At 43.5% G+C, this 26,279-nt stretch overlaps 2 long non-coding RNA genes across 2 annotated transcripts in view; both read right to left on the bottom strand.

Annotated features, from left to right (window-relative positions):
* Window positions 1-26,279, bottom strand: part of LOC121151302 — a 62,557-nt gene that overhangs the window by 15,304 nt on the left and 20,974 nt on the right. The window contains exons 3-5 of the long non-coding RNA XR_005883148.1: window positions 25,623-25,686; window positions 23,411-23,654; window positions 16,240-16,342 (exon numbers count right to left, since the gene is read on the bottom strand). This is a non-coding gene — a long non-coding RNA (uncharacterized LOC121151302). The remainder of the gene's footprint in view (window positions 1-16,239; window positions 16,343-23,410; window positions 23,655-25,622; window positions 25,687-26,279) is intronic.
* Window positions 1,420-9,051, bottom strand: LOC121151303. The gene is made up of 3 exons (XR_005883149.1): window positions 8,940-9,051; window positions 5,006-5,012; window positions 1,420-1,432 (listed from the first exon to the last, which is right to left on the bottom strand). It is a non-coding gene; the product is annotated as an uncharacterized LOC121151303 (long non-coding RNA).

The raw sequence follows: 26,279 nt of genomic DNA on the forward strand, positions 1-26,279 counted from the left end.
GTTTTTGCCCCTCCTCCATGAGTCTGGAGTTTGGAACATCCATAGAAATGACATTGAGATTTCTCATTTGTGTGACTAGACTGTAAAAAGCTATGCAACTTCTGCCTGATTCTCTTTGGGACTCTTGCTCTGGAAAGCCAAAACCATGCTGTAAGGCAGTCAGCCAGCCACATGGAGAGACTGCATGTGGGTGTTTGGGCTAATGACACCCGCAAAGGCCCCAAATGACAGCCATCACCACCTCCAGATGGGTGAGTAAGTCAGCCCTCCAGTCCTCCGTGGTTGAGTCAGCCCATCCAGGCTTTCATTTGGCCTGGCTGAGACCCAGGCTGTATGGCACAGAGATAAGTGATTGGCCTTTTATGGATCATCATCCACCAAAATCCATGAGTTAATATAACAGTTGTTGTGTTGTATCTCTGAGTTTGAGGTAGTTTGTTAGTAATAAATCTGTGCACCTGTGCAGTGAATGCCAAGAGCCTTGAACTCTGGAGATGGGCCTGGCTTTCCATCCCAGTCTCACCCCTTACCATTGGGTGATGGCCAGTAAAGCCAGTTGGGGGTGAGGAATCTTTTTTTCTAACAGGAACGTTTGGTTATTTAGAACAACCTTCGCAGGCCATACAAAATTATCACCTTAAAATTAGCCTGCCCCATAAAAACTAAATAAAATCCTTTTGCAACAAAATGGATACAATTGGAGACCAGTATGCTTAACGGAACAAGCCAATCCCCAAAAGGTAAATACCATATGTATTCTCTGGCTTGTGGTTACTAATATATACAATACAGTAAAATGTAAGGTATAGGGGAATCCCAGAGCATATGAAACTGTGTCATAAAATGAAATTAAATTAAACTGCTATTTTCACACAAAAAAATGCAAGGTATATGAGTGAAATTGACATCTTGAGATTTGATTATTGTTTAAACTCTCTGCCTATACTCCTGAGGAACAGTGGGCCTTCTACTTTCTACCTGTAGGAGTCTTCATTTAATAGAATTTATTAAGTTTGTGATTATAAAGTAAATTGACAATGTATTATCACAAAAATTAAAAGAAGAACAAGAAAGGATGGAGGAAGGAAAGTGGTATGGAGGAAGGGTGGGAAGTATCATTATGTTCTTAAAACTGTATAGCTGAAACGCATGATATCTGTTGTCTTTATATAAACACTTTTTTAAAAAACAGACTTCTAAAGATTTATTGATTTTCTAGTCGTGCCTGTGGTTGCTTTGGCAAGGCCAGACCAAATGATTTTTAGAGTTCGATGCAATCCGTGGGCCAGATGTTTCCACCCCTACTAGCTCATCATTACAGCCTCATGGGTTGTTTAAAAGGATTTAAAAGAGGAGCACTTCAAAAGCATTATGCAAAGCATTTGCTACACAGGACACACTCCCTGTCTCCGTGGTTGGTCCTCAGCCACGCCTTTAGTACCTCTGACATATCTGTATGTGCCAGGGCCAGTGCACAAGAGTCAGGAACAATGCTTTTTTCATCTCTGCATTCCGATGCCTCACCCAGAGTACTTAGTTGACTATTTTCAAATTCAAATAATAGAAAAGTATTTTATACAAGGTAAAGTGTTGAGGAAGTATGCAGTGTAAATTATGCCTAATTAACTTAGAATTTGATTCACACCACAGAACCTTATATGGTCCGGCATTCTCACAACAGCCATCTCCTTAGCAACACCTGGCAATGGTGAAGACCTTCAGGGAGGTGCAGGGCTGCTTCATCAGCTTATCTCAGTCAAGACCACAGGCACACACTTCCTTCTGCTCCACAGCGGACAGCATGAGCTCTCTGATCCTCTTCCCAAGTCCTGCCTTCCAAAGTTCCACATCGTGGACCAATTTCCTTCCTTTGAAAAGGTCAAAAATCATATGGCCATCATGTGGCTGACTGAAGAGGATGTCTGTTTTTTCCTTCAAAACTAGAGTCAACTACATTTTCTTGCAAGTTCCAGAGAACCTTCCAAACAAGAGTTAAAATAATGCTTCCAACAACTTAGAATTCCCCACTTAAAGGTGCGGCAAAACACTTATTTCAATCCATGACTTTACAGTCAGAAGTCACAATTTCCATTTTCTAAGTATTCCAGTTTTGCCTGAACAAACAAGGAACACAAAGGAAACTTTGGAAGGACACTTTATAACCTATACCCGTGACTTAGACAAACGGTAGAAGGCCTTGCATGAGCAAAAGGAAAGTAAAACACTTTCAAGAACTTGTTGACTCATTTCATAGTCAATGAATCGCACTGTGATTCCTTTAAGTGGTAAATTCATCAAGAAAAGGATATTCAATATATATTCTAAATTACATTAAATAGAGGAGGGAGGCAAGGGAGACTGCAACTTATATAGGGTTTTTTCATCCTGAAAACTGTTCATACAGAAGGAAACTTAAATATTTTTCTCAGTACCTTGAAGAAAAATATTATGACTAAGTATGAATAGGCTAAGTTTCAAGTTTCCATGAAAACAGCCCCTCCTCTCAAATAAAATGAGTCTTAACAAGAAAAAAAAATGCTCTTGAAGTATTACCTCCAGGTAATGTAGAAAAGTAAGAAATAAATTTTTGAAATGCAACTCACTCATTATCAGTGGACCCATCCGGCAAATGTTTCAAGAGTGATACCAGTGACAGAAGCAACCCCAGTCGCCAGTAGTGCAATGATATGCCCCAGAAGTTTGTCTCCAACTTCAGAGCATCTACAGTCTAATTATGAAGATGAACTCAACCGTAATTGCTAAATGTCATTGGAGCTATGAAGGAAACAGCAGAAGTGATGGGAGATGAGAAATGGATACTACGGAACGATCTGGAAGGCTTCTGCCCAAAAGTGGCATTTGCACTTGGGTCATAAGGATGATGACTTTCTTTCCAAGGGCTATCAGAACAAAGAACCACAAACTGAGAGGTTGAAAACATATTCCCTCACTGATCTGGTTGAATCCTTTTCTTGCCTCATGCTAGTACCATCCTTGCTCTTTTGCTGGTTAAGATTATAAAACGCCATTCCAAAGCTTCATTATTGCCTTCTATCTGGCAGTGACGGCCATCAATCTTTATTCTTCCTTGCCGTGAAGCTGACTGACTCCAAGCTCTGTGTTCATTGTTGCGTGGTGTTCACATTACATATCCCATGGGAACACAAGTCACATTGGATTAAGGGCCCACTGCCCCACACGATCTCAACTAAATACATCCACAACAGTCTTTTTTCTAAGTAAGGTCACATTTCTGAAGCATGGAGGGTTGGACCTTAAACATATCTTCTTAGGAGATACTCTTCAACTCGTAATAGACAGGAACCAACCAGGACAAGAGAGAGGTCAGGGGGAGAAATCATCAAAGGCCCTGGGACAGGATGAGGCTCAGCATGTGAGAACTGCAGGGAGTCAGGGGACTGACATCTCCATGAGCTCTCTCCTCTCATCTCACCTTTGTGCGCCTGCCCTTTCTCATGAAAACTCATCAAAATGGTCAGTCTTCACTGTATCAGAGCTAGAGAGCAAACCCTGACTCTGACAGATCTCCGACTACATTGCCAACATCTTGATTAGACAAAGCCAAAGGATGGAACTCAGAGTCTTCTGGACACACTTTCTCACTAGCTGTGCCCAAAATATAAAATCCAAAATCATTTGTCTTCCAGGAGTCTGTGTTGTGACATGGCAGGTAAAGTCACTTGTGATGCTGGCATCCCATGTGTGCACCTGTTCATGTCGTGTCTGTCCCACTTCCCTTGCAGCTCCCTAGCCCAAGTGTCTGGGTCCCTGCCACCAGCGTGGGAGAATCAGATGAAGCCCGTAACTTCAGCCTGGTCCACTGGCCCACTGGTCACTGCAGCCAGCTGGGAAGGAAACCCAGAAGGAAAAACATCTCTGATTGTCCCTCTCTCCTTGGATCTCTTTCAAAATAAATAAAATCCTAAAGAAAAAAAAAAAAACCAACAACAACAAAAACGCTTCCTTGCTTCCTTCCTTCATTCCTCCCTTCCATCTCTCCTTTCTTTATTTGAAGAGGTCAGAAGGATGGCCCCAAAGACCCAGCATTCGTGGGAGCTGTAGTTCCTGCCTCAGAGCCTAGCCCTGCTGGGAACAGTACTCCAGACCTGGACCATCCCTGGCTATTGTGGCCATGTTTAAGTGAATCAGCTTGTGAATGACTTTTTTTTTTTTAGTTTAAAAAAAATAGTTTGCCCTTCACTTTTTCAGGTCTTGAGGAATTGTGCACGCAACTTGAAACCTCAGAATAAATTATAAAAAAGCAAGCCTCAATTAAAACACACATAAAGAGAAAAACACCTTGATGGTCATTTCCGTAGTTCCAATGAGCTGGTTCCCAGAAGATTGCATCTGAGTATGTGCCCTTGTTTTTAAAGCCAGCCCACATCCTGTTGCTGTGGTCATTTGCTTCTTTGAATCCAGATCAGCTCAATAACCAATCATGAGACCATAACTGAGATGCAGTGTCCAGTTAGGCAACTTCTGTAAACGCTTCCTTTGCTTATAACAGAATTATAACTGTTGAAGTTGTAACAGATCCCAAACAGTAAAGAAATCAGACAGCTGATACTGGACTCACTAAAGAGTGCTAGAATAGCAAGGATACAGCAGACCAGAGTATCTTCAAGCTGGAGCCACTTTTTGCTTCTTGTCCCTGGGGATAACTGGATAAATGACTACATGTGGAAGCCACAGTTTACCATGGAACAGGTTCTTCTAGAAAGCTGAATGGGACACAGAGAACCTTGTGTGTCACATTTTCCTGGAATGCAACACAAGTAGATTTGAAATGCATTGTGTAAAAGATTTGCCTGCCATTCACAAACTTTACTAGACTTCCAAAAACCCAGGCAGCTAACTAAACAGCACCAGCTTTGTTCAAAGTCAAATCCTCCTAAGTACATCAACTTGGGTGCTCGTCAGAGCTCTGAGAGCAAGGCTGGCTGAAGCAATGTGAAGAATCACATAACCATGTCCATTTCACCTCAGATCTCAGTTCACATCATTTGTGAAAGAGGCAAAAAGATGTTTGTGGGTCCTTACATCCTAAACTAGGAGGTTCTCTAGAACTGCCCCTTATTAGTTGAGCAGCATTAAGAAACAAGGTACCAGGCAGGACTAAGTAAAAGATACAATGGTACCCTAGAAAAACGCTGGGAACCAAGAGATATGGATTTCACTGTGACTCTGCCTACCAGGTATACAGTCACACTAAGAACAAATGACTGCATTTGTCCATTTTGTGTGGCTGTCATAAAATTCCTGAGGTAGGTCTTTCATTTATCCTATAGTTTTGGACGTGAAAGTCTAAGAGCAAGTGGCCCTATCTATTCAGCCACTGGGGAGGACCTTGTCTCCCTTACTTGACATCACATGGAAGGAAAACAGAAAGGGAACCACTACAGACAAAAGGGGCTGAGACCTAAGGTGGCTCTACACTTGTACAGCCCATGTCAATAGACATAACTAGAGCCTTCGAGAACTTGACTCCCTCTGACAGTAGAGCCCGTGTGACCTAAGTCCTCTCCTTTAGCTCCACCTTGGAAAGGTTCCAACACCTCAACACCACCACAATGCAAATACCAACCTTCTAGCACATGAACATCTCAGGGACAAATCACACCCAAACCCTAGCAGGACTCAATATTCCTTCTTTTTTTTTTTTTTTTTTTTAAAGATTTATTTTTATTATTTTTTCATTGGAAAGGCGGATATACAGAGAGGAGATACAGAGAGGAAGATCTTCCATCCGATGACTCACTCCCCAAGTGAGCGCAACGGGCCGATACTATGCCAATCCGAAGCCAGGAGCCTCTTCCGGGTCTCCCACGCGGGTGCAGGGTCCCAAAGCTTTGGGCCGTCCTCGACTGCTTTCCCAGGCCACAGGCAGGGAGCTGGAAGGGAAGCGGGGCTGCTGGGATTAGAACCGGCGCCCATATGGGATCCCGGGCGTGCAAGGCGAGGACGTTTAACCACTTGCGCCACCGCGCCGGGCCCTCAATATTCCTTCTTAAATAAGCAGATTGTGCCCCAAGTCCTTCACAGAGTTAACAAGACTGATTGTGCTAATTATGCAAAAACACTTTGAAAATGGTAAAGAAGGGCCAGCATAATGATACAAGGAGCTAAGCCACCACTTGTGACAGCCATCACTCCACTTGAACACTGGTTCAAGTCCTGGCTGCTCCATTTCTAATCCAGTGGCTGATTATGCCTAGAAAAGCAACAGAGAATATACAAGTGTTTAGGTCCCTGTCACCTATATGGGAGATGCAGATGGATTTCTAAGCTCCTAGCTTCAGCCTGGCCCATCCTTGGCCACTGTGGCCATTTGAGAAGTGAAGCAGCAAATGTAAGATCTGTCTCTCTCTCTCTATCTCCCTACCTCCTTCCTTCCCTCCCTCCTCTCCCTCTTGCCCTCTTTCTCATTCACCCTCTCCCTCTCTCCTCTCTCTGTATATATATATATATAAATATATATTTTATATATATAAATATATATATTTTTAAATATATATAAATATATATATATTTTTATCTCTCCATATTTATAAATGGTAAAGGTCATGAATATGAAAGATCTGATGACTTACTCCTTCTCTCCAAGCATCTCTCTAAAAGCAGTTCCTGTCCATGCTCACCATCACCTTCAGCTGCCCTTTTCTGGGAGACACCCTAGGGCTGTCCATAGGCTCCAACCCTCTCAAACACACCCTCTCCTCTGCCATCAAGCATTGTCCACCACAGCTGCAGATGTCAGCCCAGTGGCTGTCAACCTGCTGTATGTTCATAATTGTGGGGTAATTTTTTGAATCACTGATACCTGAACCTAGTCACAAACCATTCATCCAGTTGGTCTTGACCATGATTAATTCAGGGTTTTAAAAGCAATGCTGGAAACTCTAATGGGCACCCATGAGTTTGGGGATTTGTTTTTTTAAGCCATCATCACTCTTTTGAAGGCACAAATAGCAAAATATTGATAAATATTTATTTAACATCTGCAATGGACCAAGCACCGTGGCAGGTATTTAAGCGCATCAGCTCATTTAATCCTCAAACCCTCCTGTAATGTAAGTGCTTTTATGCTTTGCTGAGAGAAATTGGGATTCCTAGAGAGAATGCTAAGTGCTGGACTCCCAACACTGCAACTGAATGGGAATCGGTTGTCTGGCTGGGGTACTTCTGAAGCCGTGTCATTGGCAAATGGGTTTGGAGGAATGCTGAGAAATATGCTTTTAATTGGCAATAGAGAAAGGAAAGGAATTTGTCCTTCCAAAATGAGCCTTAAATCTCCAATGCTTTCCAAAGCAGTGTGACTGCAGCATTTTTTTTTTCATATCTTACAGGCACAGTTGACCCTCAAATATATTAAAATGTGAGGTTTAATTTAATTTTATATTGCATTCCATAAAGCAGTGGTATCTTACTCTCAGATTTCATAGTCCAAAGACAAGAATAAATGATGAAGTTTAAGGGAGGGAAGAACCTTCCAAACAGCTCCCTTTCTTTCTCTCCTCCATGCCCCCAGAGCTGTAGCGAATCACAGTGTGTATTAAGCCTAGACCATCCATAAGTTGTAAGATCTCAGTTTCCTGTGTTTGGGTAGACGAGAACTCATTCACACGAATGTGTTTAGAATCTGTGGTTTTCTAATTGTGCTCTCGGAGCCGCTGGGTTCTGAGGGGAGTTGGGAGTGGCTAACTTAGAAGACAGGACATTGAACCTAGCTGGGGGTACTGGAGCCCTGCCATCCCCACTTTTCCAGAGCCACTCAACTTTCATTTCCTTGACCTTTTGAACTTCACATGAGTGTCAGTTTGAAGAATGGGCTGCCCCTCTGTTGAAGTGCGTAAGTCTGAAAACCACCGTTTTGGTTACTAAGTTGTGGTTCAAACCTTGTAAGAATTACCAGTTTTTAGAAAATAGGATTACAACAAAAGATATTGAATCCTGAACCCATACTAAGTCAGTGTAAATGATTGGAGGGAGTAGCGTAAGACTTTATTTTAGGAGTGCCTAATAGAAGGCTCTAATAGAAGGGTGATCACAGAAGGTGGCATTCTTGTCTCTCCAAGCATGTTGTATGCACACAGGAGAAACATTCAAAGTTGCTGTTAGTAGAAGTGAGGGTGCTCTTCAGAGACGGGTCACAAAAACCTAGGATAGTCCCTAATCTGCACAGTGCACAGAACCTGGCCCAGCCTTCTTACCCTCTTCAAAAGCAGCAGTGGCACAGGAAGCCCAGAACATTCTATGTGGAAGCACAAGCTAAAGAGGTAGCAACATTTCACCAAATCACGTTACATAACTTTTGCCATGATGTGTGAAGTGGGAATTTTTTAATTCTAATTTCAAATTGTTATGGGGTGTGAGCGAGATCACACCATACATGTCTAAGGTTTATTAAGGAGTCTTTATTAACCAAGCTTTGTGATAATAGAGCATACTAGAAATAGCAAATCACAAGTCCATATGGCAATCCAACCAATCATAATCCAACCAAACATAATCCAAAAGGGAAACAAATGGTCATTACCCTTAAGTTTATCCGTTAAGTTGAAGGCCTATGTCTTAGCTTCCCAATAATAAAAGTTATCCTAAGAGACATGCAACAAATAGCCTAGACACACTTACAAAGCTGCAGACATTCACCTTTCCCTGGCTTATCTGCCCACATTCCATCACTGCTAGGCTTCACCTCTCCTGGAACTCCTGATAGTACACAAACAGAAACAACATTACTATATCCATTGCCCCATGTAAGCAGTACACAGGGACCATGATTGCTCTGACTAGCAGAGCTAGTAACGTGGACAGGGAGAGGGTCTGGGGATGAAGCACCGGTAGGAGAACAAGTGGTAGATGTCTCGCTTTATTGCTCCTTCACCTCTCCTTATATACTCTTCCCCTGCCACATCCTAATTTAGCCAGGATATTGGGTACAGGTGAGTCCAATTAGTCTGGGTGTTTTTTGCCACAAGCCCAGGTCCTGTTCCTACACAGCTCAATGAATGCTAATCAACTCCTTAGCCCACTGTCAATGGGTACTGGCCATCATTGGCTGCACCCCATAACAAAATAAACATTTACATTATTTTGTTCTTGCAGAACAATATTTTCATAAGTAACTGGCTTCATTTTTTGCTTTTGGTTGCTGCTCCAGATTGTTTCGGCCAAGAACTACAAAGCCTGCCTTCTTACCTTTAAATAGGAAGACAGGAAAAGCCAAAGGCAGAGAAGCTGGTATTAAAATTCAGTGAATTAACCAATGGCACAAAGGGTAAACTTCTGTGTACAGGAATGAGAGGAAGTTGCCTGAAAGTTACATTTTATCACTTCATTGAAAACTTCAGAAAGCGTCTTTTCTGTGATCATATAATGCAGTCTATTACGAAGGCACACCATACTTGCTTAATCATTCTACTGCTTAAGATTGTTCCCATAGGGCCCAGCACGATGGCCTAGTGGCTGAATCCTTCTCTTACAAATGCCAGAATCCCATATGGGCACCGGTTCATATCCCAGCTACTCCACTTGCCTTCCAGCTCCCTGCTTGTGGCCTGGGAAAGCAGCAGAGGATGGCCAAAAAGCCTCGGGACCCTGCACCCACATAGGAGACCCAGAAGAAGCTCCTGGCTCCTGGCTTCAGATCAGTTCAGCTCTGGCCATTGTGCCACTTGGGGAGTAAATCAGCGGATAGAAGTTCTCTCTGTCTCTCCTTCTCTCTATAAGTCTGCCTTTCCAAATAAATAAATCTAGAGGAAAATAGGTAAAATAAAATAAATATTTTTTAAAAGATCATTCCTACTTTTGAGTTATGATAAATAACATTGCGATGAACATCTCTGAGCATAGATCTCAGCCTGCATCTCAGGTTATTTCCTCTGAATAAGTAACAACACTAAGTATTACTCATACCCAGATAGTTTCTCATACCACATTTTAATGACATACTCCTTCCTGAAGTCTGCCATTCCTCTCACTATTCCATGATCTTCTACTCCTTGTAGAAGATCTTTCTTTTCTTGACGCCTTTAGCAATTTCTAGATTTGCCTCTGGGCTCCTGTCCAATTTTATTTCCAAAGCTATTTCTTGGGGCTTTTTTTTTTCAATCATCTATTTCAAGTATCCTGACCACTAGACATTAGCTCTTCACCAAGAATGGAGCTATCTCAGTGCTATGCAATCATTTAGCAGTCTACACCTTACTGTGCTTTGCAAGCCATCCCCCAGGGATCTTTCTGTGCATACTTTGGGTCTTAGATTCTCCTCTTTTTCTAATACCCCTGTGTTTTCAAAGCATATATTCGAACAGATAGGAAACAGTCCCTGTAATGTAACTCACACTTTCTGAACTCTTTTTGCATGAGAAATTTCAAATGCTTAGAAAGAAATTATGGCTTTGTATAATTCTTTTAGATCACAATTGCACTGGGGATTGTGGCAGACCTGCTAAAATTTGCACTCATTAGCATCTGAGTTGCAGTTAAACACCTTTCTATATTCAGTGCTCTAGCAAAATAGGCCCATAGATCTATACCAGCCATCTCCCTGTAGTTAAATTAAATGAAACCAAATTTGAAACTCTTTGGAAGCACAAAGAGGTTTCAAATATTTCCAATGTATCTTCACTTTACATCGATGTTTTCAGGCTCTGAGAAGAATCAGATTGGGGGACTGGTTGTTCATTTCAAAACTCTCCAGTTTAAGAGTGAACACACCTTGAAAAGTTCCATAGGGGATTCATACTCCCCAATACTACTTGGCTTCACCATAGCTTTTCCATCCATTCCATCAAAGCAAGAGGGCTTACCAAATGCTGCAGCAAGCACTGTGGTCCAATGGGTGCCCATGAACCACCTCTTCCTTACATTCAATGGAGAGAGTTGTAGACAAAGGTAATGTTTTTGTGTCCTGAAATCTGCAAGAATTGCCTCTGTGCAAAAACATATCTTATAAGATTATACAAATCATGCCACCCAGGCAACCTGAGGCTATTTGAAATGCAGCCTTCCTCTTCCTGCTACAAACTCTACAATATCCATTTTAATGAGAAAATGAATCTGACCAGGGCTGAAATCTGACCCAAATGCATCCAGACGACCATGTTAGTCATTAAGACACCCAGATATTTTTGTATCCATTGGTAAATAACTGTTTCCAACACAGCCCATCCCTGATCTGAGGTCCATCCTTTTATTAGGCTCTAGCAATTAAAAAGTGAACATTTGGCACAGCACTGGTTTCTAGCTCCCTAACATAACCCTACTGAGCCAGGATCCACTTTGACTAATGATATAATTTTGGAGTAATAAATATTTTAGTGTCATTTGTTTTCACTGAACAAATGTCTCAGCTCATGTTAAAAAAAAAAAAGAAAGTCAGTTTGTTTGCCATCACTTTAAAGGAATGAAATGCTCTTTTAATCTCATCTTAAATTCTTCAACAACTATTTACTAAGTACCTGGTTTATAGTCAAAGAGGAACAGTTCTACCTCTACAAAGCTTCCAAGCTAACGATAAAGTCATAAAACCAAATAATTTCTTTCTTGTGCAATAAATGCTACAATGGGGGCAGGTTTGGTGTACTAAGAGAGCGCAGAGAACAGCACTTTGGAAGGTGCACAAAGATTAGGTGATGGTGAAGCTGAAAGAAACAACAGGGTACATTGATATAAACCACTCATGCGGGTAGGGACAAGGGTCATTCTGGAAAAGCACAAACCTATGTAGAGAATTTATGGAAGGCCTTAAAAGCCAAAGAGAAACAATAAGAAGTTGTGATAGCTAGACAGAAGAAATAGACGAGGAATAAAGCTGTGCAGTGAAGCCAGGCAATGATTTGCTTTTCATGTCTCCTAACTATGCAGAAGTTGAGACACGGAATGAGTCTGTGATTTTCATTCCTGTGTGCCTCAGGGTACTAATGGTAGTAAGCTGTAGTGAAACTCGCCAAGGTTTTACCCCCATTTTACTCGCAAAACCACCCTGGAAGTCTACCAAGATCCCCATGAGCACAGGGTATGTGCATGAGTTGACAGCTGTTTCCCTTAAAGGACAAGATCTTCATCATAGTTCTTCAGGGTGATGGCACCCACAAGATTAGCCTGAATGAAAAACACCCAGTAAATGCTGAATGAATGAATGAATGAATGAAAACAAACCACAGTAGCAAGTTTTGACATGGATCTCTTAAAAAGTGCCTCCCTCTGGAGTGCTTGACTAAGCAATCGTGACAATTCAGTAATCATTGCTTCCAATCAAGAGTGACACTTTTAAAAAATGTATTTTAAAGACAAAAGACAATGATCACCTTGCTGATCGTCTCATCTATTTTCAATCATTGTTGTTCAAAACCTAGAATGTTTGATGAATTTTAACGTTTGGAAGTGAATATTTGCTGGAGTTTTGTCAATACTTCACTACTTCTTATCCCATTGCTTCTTGTTGCCCAATCTGTTTGGTTGTCTTTCCTCCTTATTCTCAAGTGACTGACCAGTAGATAGTGTGGTGCAGTGGTTAAGCCACCACTTGGGATGCCTACATTCCATATGTGGTGCTTGCACTGGAGTATTCACTCCACTTCCAGTTCTTTCCTCTAGCATGCACCAGGCCACAGGTGATGTGTCAACAACTTGGGCTCTTGCCACCTAAGACATTTGGATGGAGTTGCCAGCTTCTGGCTTCTGCCTGATGCAAGCTTTGCTCTTATATGCATTTCACAAATGAATCAAAGTGTGTGTGTGTGTGTGTGTGTGTGTGTGCCACACTGCCTTTCAAATAAACAAAAATACTTAAATAAAACTTTAAGTGGTTGTTGTCCTAGAATTCCCAACTCATTCCTGGATTTTTGTTATTTTAGCTCTGAAAATCCATGTCCCTATATACCTTCCTACTCCAGGCCGAGGCAAGCTGGATTAGTTTATAATCCTTTGTGGGGAAATTCAGAAGACAATGAAAGGTTTCAGCCACTTTGGCAAGGGAACATTTCAGAAGCCTCATATCAATTCACAAAAATCTGCCCTGTCAATAAAGCAGTAAAGGGCATTCTAAGAAGGATTAGCACATGCAAATCCTTGATTATTGCTTCATCTTAGAGGCCAAAGGAACAGTAGCAGGGAAAATGGAGAAATTTCTAATTCTGAAGATAGATATTTCTCTAACAGCATAGCAGACACACTCATCTTCATATGCAAGTTAGAGCTGTTGACAAGAAACCCTTTTGATTGCCAGTTTGAATTAATATGCTGTGCTCTCATCCACTGCCGTGAGCGATCCAAGATGTCCCTCTCTTCCCGAGGGACAGGGTGGTTTGGATCGAATCCTATCTATTACATTCACCTGTTAGTTCCTGCTGTTAAGGCAAATAAATAAGAAATCTGATGTGACTAAACACCACCACGGTGGCTTGATATAGCAAAGGGCTAATTTATTTTTGATCTCCTACTCTTGTACACACATCTGACTCAGAACAGCTCACCTTCTCCCCAGGGACTCCAGCAGCTAGCTTGATGAAACACCTAAATATTATGCAGCAATCCTTGGATTCATTTTTTTCTCTCTTCTTCACTAACTCTTTGCTCTAAACATCTGTTTTCCCCTGTGGTAGCATGAGTTCATCAGCAGAACAGCACAGCAGGCCCATATATAAACATAATCTGGACTATGAAGCTTCACAGTATACTGTGTGCTCCTTGGGCTTTCTTAAACACCTTAATAACCAAGTAACTTACAGTGGGGTCTCCAGATATTTTCACGCTACCATAGTCCACCAAGGTAACAAATCATCTGCTTCACATGAAACTGTGTTGACATGTAAGGACCAGTTGTTTGCCTACCAACATTCATGTCCGCTTCTTCCTTCCTAAAGACACCTGCATTTTGTTCAGGTGCCACACAGTCAAGTAGCTCGGGGGAAGATAACTCACCCCTGTTAAGAGCATCCCACTAAATAGAATATGATTCCTTTGGAGTGACTGGCTCAGAACAGAATATCCAGAGATGGTCAATGAGATACAAGAAGTATGCTGGGGGGCCTCTCTCATTTGTAATAAACAGTCCCTGGAAGGCCCTGTGGGTTGTGCTTTACAACCAGAAAATCTGATATTGTTGCTGTCCTTTTTTGGCAGAAAAAAAAAAAAACGGAGATCATAACACCAGTTTCTGGCTTGTGCTTTTATCCCTTGGTATTCTACTGCTACACACTTTCCTGAAAGGTGAGTTTGGGGACATTGGAGATAGGAGGTAAAGGTCCTAGACTTATTTCATCGAACTAATTTTGTTCAGCTAATTTAGTACTCATTCAACACTCAGTTTCACTAATTTACAACAGCCAAAAACTGATTTCCTCTGAGAATCTAAGAGAGTATTCATTACTAGCAGTGATATTTAAAATGAAAAATATGAGATGAAGCAATACTATCTTTGGCAAAGACAAAAAAGAAAGTAGGAACTTGGGGCTGACATGGTAGCAAAGCAGGCTAATCTTCCACCTGTAGCACTGGCACCCTTTATGGGTGCTGGTCCTAGAAGTGGCTGCTATAACTTCAACCTAACTCCTTACTAACAGCCTAAGAAAGCAACAGAGGATGTCCTTCAGGGAGACTTAGAACATCCTGGCTCCTAGTTTCTGACAGGTTCAGCTCTGGCTGTGGCAGCCATTTGGAGAATTAACAGTTAATGGAAGATCTCTCTGTCTCTCCCTCTATGTAACTATACTTCTAAAGAAAAATAAATCAAACCTTTAAATATATATAAATAAAATTGCTCCATCACTCTTATGATTCCTGGTTTTTTTGTTTGTTTGTTTTTGTTTTTTTAAGGGGGGGCGGAGTAGAGGAAGGGCCAGCACAGTAGCCTTAGTGGTTAAGGTTTTTGCCTTACATGCTCTGAGATCCCACATGGGTGCCAGTTCATATCCCAGCTGCTCCACTTCCCATCCAGCTACTTACTCGTGGCCTGAGAAAGCAGTCAAGGACGGCCCAAAGCCTTGGGACCCTACACCTGCATGAGAGACCCAGAAGAAGCTCCTAGCTTCAGATTGGCTCAGCTATAGCCATTGCAGCCACTTGGGGAGTGAACTAGTGAATGAAAGATCTTTCTTTCTGTCTCTCCTTCTCTCTATAAATCTGACTTTTCAATCAAAATTAATACTCAACTCTTTAAAAGGGGAGGGGTTGGCAGCACAATGGTTCAGTGACTAAATCTTCGCCATGCATAGGCTGAGATCCCATATGGGCACCAGTCCATGTCCCAGCTGTTCCACTTTCAATCCAGCTCCATGCCTGTGAACTGGGAAAGCAGTGGAGAATGGCCCAAGTCCTTGGGACCCTGCACCCATGTGGGAGACCCAGAAGAAGCTCCTGGATCCTGGCTTCAGTTTGGTTCAGCTCTTGCCATTGCAGCCACTTGGGGAATGAGCCAGCAAATGGAGGAGCTTTCTCTCTGTATCTCCTTCTCTCTGTTATTGCAATAAATAAATAAATAAATAAATAAATAAATAAATAAATCTTAAAAAATAAAAAGGGTAGGATCTTGAAAAAGGAGAAGTACAACAAATAAAGGCTTTTTGAGAATTTTTTCCCATTAATACAACTCTGAAGAGGTTATTTCAGCACCGTAGGTTAATCTACTAGTTGGAATGCCTACTTCCCATCTGAGTTCCAGTTTGAGCTTTGGCTCCTCAGCTTCTGATCCAGCTTCCTATTAATGCTCCTATTAGGCAGTAGATCTGACTCACATATTTGGGATCTTGGCATCCATGTGGGAAGCTCAGGTGGAGTTTCTGGCTCCTGGTTTCAGCCTAGCTCAGTCCCAGCTGTTGCAGGTATGTGGGAAGTGAGCCAGTATATAAATTCTCTCTCTTGTGCTCTCTCTCTCTGCTTTTAAATAAACAAAACTTGGGAAAAAATTCTAGAACTCTGCCAGTTGAGACACTTACTACAACTAAAAAATACTTCAGATGAAAGCAAAAATGAACTTTCACAGCAAAAACCAGTAGTCAATGGAATAGAACAAAGTAGGAGCCAGAAGAGTGCCTATGGTTACTGTTAACATTTAACCAAATGGCAGAATTGTACAAATAAAGTTAGACCAAAAAAAATGTAAATATTCAATGACACAAGTATTAAATGCATGAGTTGATATGATTATTTTATGACAACAAAATTATTTTTCAAGCTACTTGCTTCATGTCAGTATGCTGGAGGACTTACACTGAGCCAGTCACATCTAATGATCCAGGGCCTCTTTGAGGACATCTAGATAAGAAGAGCTGTGCAGATTCTTGAATGGATTGCAAGCTCTTGGTCTTCCGGCCTATAATGAAGATAATGTATGCGATGTAAGTGGTTTGTACATTCTGAGGTCCAAAATGTTTAAGTTCCCTTACCTTTCTTTATTATCTCCTGCCATCATGGACAGGGCCACTGTTCCCTTAGAATAAATTTAAAGTCTGCCTCTGATAACTAAGTAAAACAACAAGGAGAAAGATCTACTTGATATAGATCTGCACTCAGCCACTTCCCACAGTTGGCTAAGGCGGAACAGACATTTGACCTAAGCCTCGCGAGCTCCTTGGAGTCAGGGATGCCCCTGCCCAAGAATTCCCAGTGTTAAGAATGTGTCTTGCAAGTAGACAGTGTAATAGATACTGGAATTTCTCAATTGTAGGCAACAGCTTGGGTTGCCTTGTACCTAGGCAAGTGCTACACTGCTGGGAGAAAAGCAGCCAGTAGCTAGTAGGCATTCTTAGTCTGGTTAATGCCAAATTTGTGTTAACTATATCAGTATGTCAGCATACTTGCTTTTTTAAAAGAGATATGTAGAGAAAGCCAGTAATACTGGCCTGGGACATGCCAATTCAGTCCCAGGCAAGAAGTGAGGTGCTGGTTGCCTGGGGTTAGGGTATCTGGAGGCATACTGGAATTAGAATCACTGAGGGCATGTTTGATAGGGGAGGAATGACTTCGGGGGTCTTCCACAGCCCTGTCCACTGCACTCGCAGGTAGGCAAGGGAGCTGAGATGGAGTAGTTTAGAACAGAAAAACTTAAGGACAAGCATGGATCAGGCCATGGCACCTGCCTACAGGGGAATGAGTTACCTAGCATTGCCCACCAGTACACACAAAAGCTGGGGCTAGGTGGCATGTCTGGCTGAACTGGACCACAGTACCCCCCTCATGAGTGTCAGAGCACAGAGTTGGGCCATGCCAGGCTGGACCACAGCACTCACCAGAATGGTGAGAGAATCAGATCTGGGGGCAGATTCTATAGGGGACTTGTGGGATCACCACTATGAGACTGCAACTTCTGTCGAATTATGCAGAGAGGTGAAGGTGGTGACTAGATGAAGCAGGTTTGGTAGGGGAACTTGAGGAGCTCCTCTGCTAGGTTGCGTCTTCCACTGGAGAGTGTGAGAGTCAGGACCATAACATCCACCAGTTCACATAAGCACTGGTAGCGGGCCAGGCTGAGCTAGGCTGCAGCACCATATGCAAGAACTGGGGCTGAGGGCCAGCTGGACTGAGCCAAGTTGTAGCACTTGCTGGTGAATGCTGATACTAGGGGCAGTCCATTCCAGATTTGAGGCAGCATCTGCTGACATGTCCAAGATCCAGAGCTGGTAGAAGACCTAGTAGGGGAACCTCCAGGACTATGCTGCTAGGCCACTGCTTCCACAGGTAAGCATGAAAGTTGAATCTGGCGGTATTAGCTTTCATTGCCATAAACCCCAAAAGGGCTAGATGCAGCGAGTCACACAGGAAGTTTTTAATTCCAGCAAGGAAGGTGGCTATGGGAAAGAGAGAGCAGAGAATCTGACAGACTGCTCCCTCGTGGGAGACAGCACAGGACCACATGGCAGGGTGACCCATGTAAGGGCAATGGCCACCCAAGGTATGCAACACTGGACTTTTATACATTTCAAGTGTGGGAGGTGGGGGAAGGCAACAGGTCCTCAGTATACACATGCTTGTGACTGTGACAGGTCATCATGATGGGTGTTGATCTTCTGTGAGACTCAGCATTTTAAACATTTCTGGATGGGAGTGTCTGACTTTGGCAAAGATAGCATTAAAGCTAGTGAAGCTTTCTTCTGTTTGTGGTCAGGAAGGAGAGATAGCATTGGGACTCAGTCTGCTGCTTGATGTTCCAAGGTTACCAGGTGTTCCTGGCATGTGATGAGCTCACTTGTCCTCTGATGCACTCAGCTTCTTTAGGAATCACTTCTGCTTGGTCCATCAGAGGGTAAGCAGGTCTGAGCAGGATTGTAGCATCAAGAGCTGGCATTCGGGCTGGGTCTAGGGGCAGACCTCAGGCTGGATTAGACTGCCACAAACACTAGTACACCCGAGACTCGAAGTGGGTGTGGGCCAGCTGGGCTAGGCCACTGCACTACCTGGCAAGTTCCAGGTCTGCATGCAACTCATGTCAGACTGGACCACAGTACTCCCCAGCAGTGCAAGATAGGGACTGAGAGCATACCTGGCAGGGAAACTATGGACCACCCCTGCTAGGCTGTAAGTCTGCTGGTAAGCACAAGAATCAGGGCTGGAGATGGACAAGGCTGGATTAGACAGCACCTGTTCGTATCCATAAGGACCAGCTCTGGGGGCAGGTCAGGCTGAGCTAAGCCACAGCACCCATGAATGCACATGAGAGCCAGATGGAATGTGTGCAGGGCTGGGTTAGGCTGCAACAGAGACTGGCACACACAAAAACCAGGGCTGGGGACAGGCCTGCTGGAAGTTATTGGATGTCACCCCAGTTAGGCCATAGAACTTGCTGGTATGCATAAAGAACAGGTCTGTAGTGGGCTGGCTGGGTTGGGCTTTGGCACGCATAAGTTTACAGAAGATATAGGCCTGGAGCAGAACTGACCAGGCAGCTGCATCCACCAGTCTATGTATTGGTTGGTGCAAGTGACAGTCTGAACCTGACCCTACACTGGCTGGTGCACACAAAGTTCAAGTCTGAGATCACCCCAGGTAAACTTTCTTGGGGGACCCCCCAACTAGACCAACGGAAGCAGACCCCAGCCACAGGGAAAATCACAGCATCTGTAGTTCAACCTTGCAGCGGATGTGTCCAGACTGGGCTTCCTCAGTTACTGATGCCTGCGCAGTGGACAGCATGCCCAGATGCACATAGAGGACATGATGGCCAGATCATCTAGACCCACAAGGGACATCAATTTTCACATCAAAGGATGGAAAGTGTAACAGGTTGGACAATTCTGGGCAAGCCAGCAGCATGTTCCTGGATCAATGGATGCACTAAGGTAGACTTAGTCAATCAATAGACCTTGCAAAGATTTTCTCAGCCCTGGAGCAACACAACCAACAGCTTCTCAGAACTATCAAAACCATTCTGGTAACACCCTTGGAGCACTCTTCCCCACTTCAGAGTCTCTAAGGCCTCACCAGATGACCACCTTCCAGCCCAGGGTTCTGATGTAGTTTGACAGCAAGGAGTCTCTTACCCTTCCTTCCCTGTGGACACAGGAGAAAAACAAAAAACAAACTTTTGTCCTATCCACCTTTCTCCATATCTGACCCTTCCCACCCCAATCAAAGGCCTGCATGATGTGCATTCCTCTCATATATATAAACAATATTTTTAAATAAGTTAAAATTTAAAAACAGATATTAGGGGCCCAGTATAGTATTTTAGTGGCTAAAGTCCTTGGCTTGCATGTGCCAGGATCCCATATGGCCACCAGATTGTATCCCAGCCTGCTCTGCTTCCCTTTCAGCTCCCTCCCTGATTGTGGCATGATAAAGCCGTAGAGGATGACCCAAAAGAAGCTCCTTTTCCTAGCTTTGGATAATCTCAGCTCCGGCCATTGCAGCCACTTGGGGACTGTTCCAGCAGATGGAAGATCTTTCTCTCTGTCTCTCCTTCTCACTGTAAAGTCTGACTTTGCAATAAAAATAAATAAATCTTTTAAAAATATTTTTAAAAAATAGATATTGGAAGGCATTAAATATCACTGAAATTAGTTGAGAATCAGAAGTGAGAGTTCAATCAGGGATAGTTAGAGTTACTCAGCAGGAAAAAGGAACTCATGGAGAATGACTAAAGAGGTCCGTGGGTATTTAAATCAAAGATTCAGCCTTTTATTAGAAAGTGGATGGGAAAATGACATAGTGGGAAAGAAATGAGATGGCAGAAATCCCTGAAAGGTCATGGATCAGAGCGTGTGACTCACCTGCAGGGATTGTGGGGAGAGGATATTTACACATTCATTCGGCAAACATTTCTTAAGTTGCCATAATATGCGAGGCTCTGTGCTGGGCACAAACCCACACAGTGTAAGATACTGTTCCTATTTCAAAAGAGCTCTCGGATTATGAAGAGACAGACACAAAAACAAACAACTTCATGGAAAGCTGTGATGTAATCAAAGTCAAGCTAAAATGGAGACAGTTACAAAGAGGAATGTGATCAAAGGAGAGAGTGTGATTATTTATGGAGATCTGGAATGCCTTGAGAGATGAACAGGTGTTTCTCGAGCAAATTTAGCAACATGGGCCAAAGCACAGAGGCAGCAATTACACAGAACATTGCAGAAAGGAGGGTCATTTGGTGTAACTGGAGTACAGCATTAACTAAAAAGAGAAAAGCGGCAGGAAAGGATGTTGAAAAAGAAGAATAAACCTGAATCACAAAGGACTTCACGTGCTCTACAAGCAGATTTACTCTCAGCATAAAGGTAAGATGGGACACATCAGAACTTGTAAGCAGGTGCAACACAGGATAGGTTTCTTCTGTTTCGGACTGGTGCCATGGCTCAATTGGCTAACCCTCCACCTTAAGCACCAACATCCCATATGAGTGCTGATTTATGTCCCAGCTGCTCCACTTTGCATCCAGCTCCCTGCTATGGCCTGGGAAAGCAGTGGAATATGAGCCAAGGCCTTGGGACCCTGCACCTGCATGGTAGACCCAGAAGAAGCTCCTGATGCCAGGCTTCTGATCAGCTCAGTTCTGGCCATTGTGGCCATTTGCGAAAGAAACATTTAACAAATAAGCAGGGAGAGGAGTCAGGAAAGTAAACAGTGGCCAGGCACTGTCATACTCCCTGGAGCTTTCCTCACTCACAGATGCTCCTCTGGAAAATTCCAGACAATCCCAGTTTTGAAAGTAATCAAGAGCTCTCTGCTGAGAGTTCCAACCCTACTCCTCCTTTCACTCAGCAAACTTGCATGGAGTGGAGACTGTGTGCCCAACGATGCTGGGTGCCCAGGCTAAAATTGTTTTGATTTTATTTTTGATGATTTTTACATAGTTGATTAGGGTGTGAAGGGTCAAAGGCTAGAAGAAAGTGGGTGAAACCATTATTTCCACATTCTCTTTTCTCCTTCCTCTATCCAGAGAGGGAGATAAGGGGAGAAACCACACTCAGCCTCCTAACCACTTCCGTACCCTGGGATAGGGACATCCACCTGATGCCTTCCCAAGGTCCCCGATGTGGGACATGCTACAAGGGTCCCACTCAAGTGTTTTGCTAGTTCAACAGTTCTGACTTGCTGTCAACGTTGCCATTCCAAGCACGATGAAATCTCTCCAGAATTCACTGGCTGGCATAGTCCACTTTAGACTTTCCGTTTACCCAGATATTAACTGCCAAAGCTTGGCTGGAGTAGTTGATTGATTTGTTCTGTCCTCCATCCTCTGTTATGGTACCAGGTGTCCTCTGCAGGCTCCAATATACTGCATATCCTCCATGTGTATCTGGATATGCTGTGCACTGCTCCATCTAAGCCACTAACGAGGCTCAGCTCTGATACATGCACTCCTCAGCCAGACCATAGACCCTGCGATTCTCTCCATGGTTGGATTTCTGAGTCCAGTGGTTCAGTTGGGGAGATCCCCAAAGAAACCTCATTTGAGGTGATTCCAGACCTGATTCTTGTGTGTGCTTGCCAATACAAGGTCTGGCACATTCTGTTGCCCAAATTAGCCTATGCATACACTGGTGGTTGCAATTACTAGGTCAGTTCTATCTCCAGCCCTGTCTTCTACATAAACCAATGGGTGTTGGAGCCCAGCCTGATCCTGCCCACCACACTCTCAGCCTTCACATATGCAAGTGGGAGCAGCCACCTAGTTAGAGTGACCGGCAATAACCCCTATTAGGCCCGCCCCCTACCTGGTGTCCGTGCTTGCTAGTATGTACAGCAGGGTGGTCTAGTCTGTCCTACATTCCCACTCAGCTCTCATACATGTAAATGGGCATTGAAGCCTAGTTCAACCCAACCAGCCCCATTATTCTACCCCCACTGGTGTGGGGCAGGTGCCACTCTCTGTCTAGCCATACCTATCCCTAGTGTGCATTCTCATGCTCACCAGCTAGAGTAGCAACACAAGAGGGAGATGCCCACTGTTTCCCTACTAGGCCCACTTCCACTCCCAGATCTTGTACTCTCCAGGTGGTTCTGTAGTCTAGCTTGACAGAATTTGCCCCTAGTGCCAGCATCTGCCAGCTGATGCTACAGTAAAACTCAACCAACCCACACCCACTCTGGCTTATCCATGCACCAGTAGGTACAGTCAACCCAGCTTGGCTTTCTCCCAATCCAGCTCACATGCAGGCCAACAGATGTCGTAGCCCTGCCTGGCCTGGTCTGCTCCTAATCCCATCTGTCACACTCACCAGTAGGAGGTATGGCCCATCAGGGGAACCCCCTGCAATCCTACCGGGTTTTCTCCCTTCTCCCCTGGGTCTCTCGTGTTTGGATTGGGTGCTTCGGCCCAGTGCAGCATGGTCCACCTCAACTTGGCATTTGCCAGTGGATGATGTAGCCTAACCCATCCCCAGCCTGGCCCATCCCCAGTTCCTGTTCTCGCTGGTGGGGGTCATATCCTAGCCCAGCCCAGCCATCCCGCAAGCCCAGCCTTCATGTGAATTGGCTGGTATTGCAGCCCAACCCAGAACAACCCCCACACCATTCTGGTTCTTGAATCTGCCAGTGGGTGATATGAACTGGCCCAGCCTGGCTCACCCAGACCTGAGCCAAATGAATGCTGGTGGGTACCGTAACCTGGCCTGGTCTGGGCTGCTCCCTGTTTTGGTTCTTGTGCTCACCTGCAAGAATTGCATTCTGACAGAGGAGTTGCCCAACCAGGCCAGAATTCTTTCAGGAACAGTGTTTGCTGTTGTGATAATTATCCATTCCTGTCACTATCATCTTCATCACTGTCTTATGCAAAACAAGAAGCACATTAAAGGCTCCTATGGGGAAGCTGAAGAAAGCATCTAAGGGTCAGGGAATTATTTTTCCTATTTTTGGGAGTGGTGATGACAGCTGTTTTATCCTGAAAACCGATTTTTCCCTTCTCTGTCTTAGGGCCATGGGAGTGGAAGAAGGCTTCTGGTCTTACCTCAGAGAAGAAGCTCTGCTCCTTTCCCTGAGCAGTATTTGCCCAGTATAAATTGATCTTTGGAATCCTGTAAGATCCTCTTGATGGTGATGGGTGAACGAATGGTTGCAGGCACCTTGAATCCTTATTCTCAGTCTCAGGGTTTGATCTTGGTGGTTACCATTATGTTTAGCTTTCCTCATGATCCATTGCAACATATCATGAGATGACAGTGCTGGCACCCCTACCTGCATTTGGAAAGACTCTGCTGGTGACACAAGAGAAATCAGAAGGTTAAACTTTTTCAACATTTTTTCAAAGACCTTTGGGAAAGACTAAAACCTTGAAAAATAAATGATGGCAAAAGAAGGCTATTTTTGTGCTAGCGTTTGGCAAAGAAACAATTTAAAGTAATCTCTGAACTCGTTAAACAATTCCCTTCTGTCTGACCCTCACCAAGAACTCCCTTCATTTCCTTGGAATTTTGACTTCCTTCCAAACATCCCTCAGACAGCTCCTCCTTTCCCCCAGGTGGGCCTGCTGAAGCTGAGCCTTCGGGTGCTTTAATTTCCTTGGACTGTTACAACAAATGACCACAAAGAAAAAAAAGTCTTCCCTCACAGTCCTAAAATCAACATCAGGACTATCCTCTCTTTGAATGTTCCAAAAAAGAATCATTCCTTGCCTCCTCAGCTTCTACTGACTGTCAGCAGCTCCAGACATTCCTTGGCTTACAGCTGTACCACCCCAGTTCCTGCCTCCGTCTTCCTTCTGCATTTACCTGTCTGAGCAAACACCCCACGTTTTAGAAACATCCCATGCAATGGGTTTGGGGCCTTTTCTAATCCAGTCTGGCCCATGTTATTACATCTGAAAATGCCCTATTTCCAAATAACGTGGTAGTCATCCGTACTGGAGGTTAGAACTTCAACATGTCATCATAGAGGATGCAGTTATCTGGCAGCAATACCCAAATCCTGAATCTTCCTGTCTGAGAACATCCCACCAAGAGTCATTATGTAGGTGAGCCAGCCATGGGATTCTCCAGAGTTTCTCTGTGAACCTGGAAGAATAAACTTCCTGTCTTCAAAATGTTGTAAGCTATGAAACAATTTTCCTCCTTCATCCCTCTTAATTGACCTCTCTTCTGTCTTCTCTCCCTCTCTTCTATTCTCCCTCCATTTTTCCTTCCTTTTCATAATTACTTCTGAATATTTTCTATGTGATAAACCTAATGTTGACCCAATTTAGGAAGATAAAGTGAAACTCCTACATTCAATATCTACACGTAGTAGAAAAATTCAATCGTACATAAATATAAATATATATATGGCAGAAGATAGAAGTTGCCATAAAACAGTCATGGATGCAGTAACCCCAACATGTACAAACACAGATCCATTCTTCCTAGGAAGAATCAAGGAAATATTTGAGTTGACCTCCAAGATTATCTAGGATTTGGATTTGCAGAGATTAGGAAAAGCTTCCAGTTCATGTTGGAGCAAAGGCATACAGACCAGAACAGACAGCATATTTACACATTCCTCATTGTGTCAGAGACCCCATAAAACCATTACTATACATACATTTCAGAAGTTTTCATAGGGACAATATTGGACTGCAAAGATCACCAAAAAAAAAATCACAAAAGTGGTCATCTCCGGGCAGTTTTTTAAAACAGGTTTGTGTTATATTATTTTTTTCAAATTTTCTTTAACAAGTATGTATTAGTTTTAATTAGGAAAATAATTTTTTCAAGATTTTCAAATCACCTCAAAATAGTTGTCACCAAAAAAAAAGATGGAGAAATAGATTCTTCCCAGACACAAAATTTTGAGAAAGCAAAACAGCTATAATCACGATCAGTAGATTATCTTCGTGGAAGTAGAAAAAATGACCAGGAGAGGCGGCAGACCCACCAGTTGCTTCCTGCACTCCCTAGGGTGAGCATACTTGGAGGTAGGGCCCAACCTGGGTTTTTCCTTTACATAGGCATGGTCTGCCCTCTGCTGGTCATTCAGGAGTTACCAAAAGCAAGAGTTTGTGTTTCAAGCCTACGAAGAGAATTGAGAGACATAAATTCATCCTTCTGATCTTAAAGACATTCACTGGGTTGCTTTGACCGAGTTTTCACTTTCTTGCAGCATCAGATAGAGATGCTCATTTGTTCACTTCCCCTCTCTGTCACCCCAGGGTGAGAACTGCAAATGATCACCCAATTCAAGGAACTCACCAGTGGCAGGGCAGGGTTTAGCTTGATGCGTAAGATGTGCAGATCACAGGAGTATGTGATGCACCTGCAGGGTGTATTGCAGTAGGGTGAGGTGTTAGCTCCAACTCATACAGAAAGCAAGCAGTTGCATCAGCCAACTCAAGGTCCCTCATTACAGTGTTTTCTAAATTAGGTTAAACTCAGCCTCAGCATCATGGGCTTGCAAGACTGGCTGGGTCTTAATGGCTGGTCTTGGAGCAGGGAGAGAGGGACTGTCCTGCGCCTTGTTTGGCACCATTTTTGGTTTCTGTCCTGCAGGTGCCATATGGTCATTTGTCCCAGCTGTGATGGCCAAAACATCTCCAGGCTTTGTCAAACCGCCCATTCTACCTAGGAGGTAGAGGAAGGGAGCAAAATTGTCCCCTGCGAAAGAACACAGCTTTAGACCCACCCCAGCTTTCTTTCCTTCTGAAGTCTAAGCGAATTCACAAATCATCACTCACCTTATGTGTAAACACACAGGAAAGGCACGAACAAAGAATTACAGTCACACACCCTCCCGGTCACCCCTTACCCTCTGGAGTTTGGCTACATCGACTACTTTTTAAAAATCTGATAGCATAACTTTTATCTAAAAAAAAACTGTTCAGTCAGCAAAAGATAAACACCTGTTATTGG

This window comes from Ochotona curzoniae, unplaced genomic scaffold (genome assembly GCF_017591425.1).
Source record: "Ochotona curzoniae isolate NIBS_2020 unplaced genomic scaffold, NIBS_Ocur_1.0 contig_2318, whole genome shotgun sequence".
NCBI lineage: Eukaryota > Metazoa > Chordata > Mammalia > Lagomorpha > Ochotonidae > Ochotona > Ochotona curzoniae.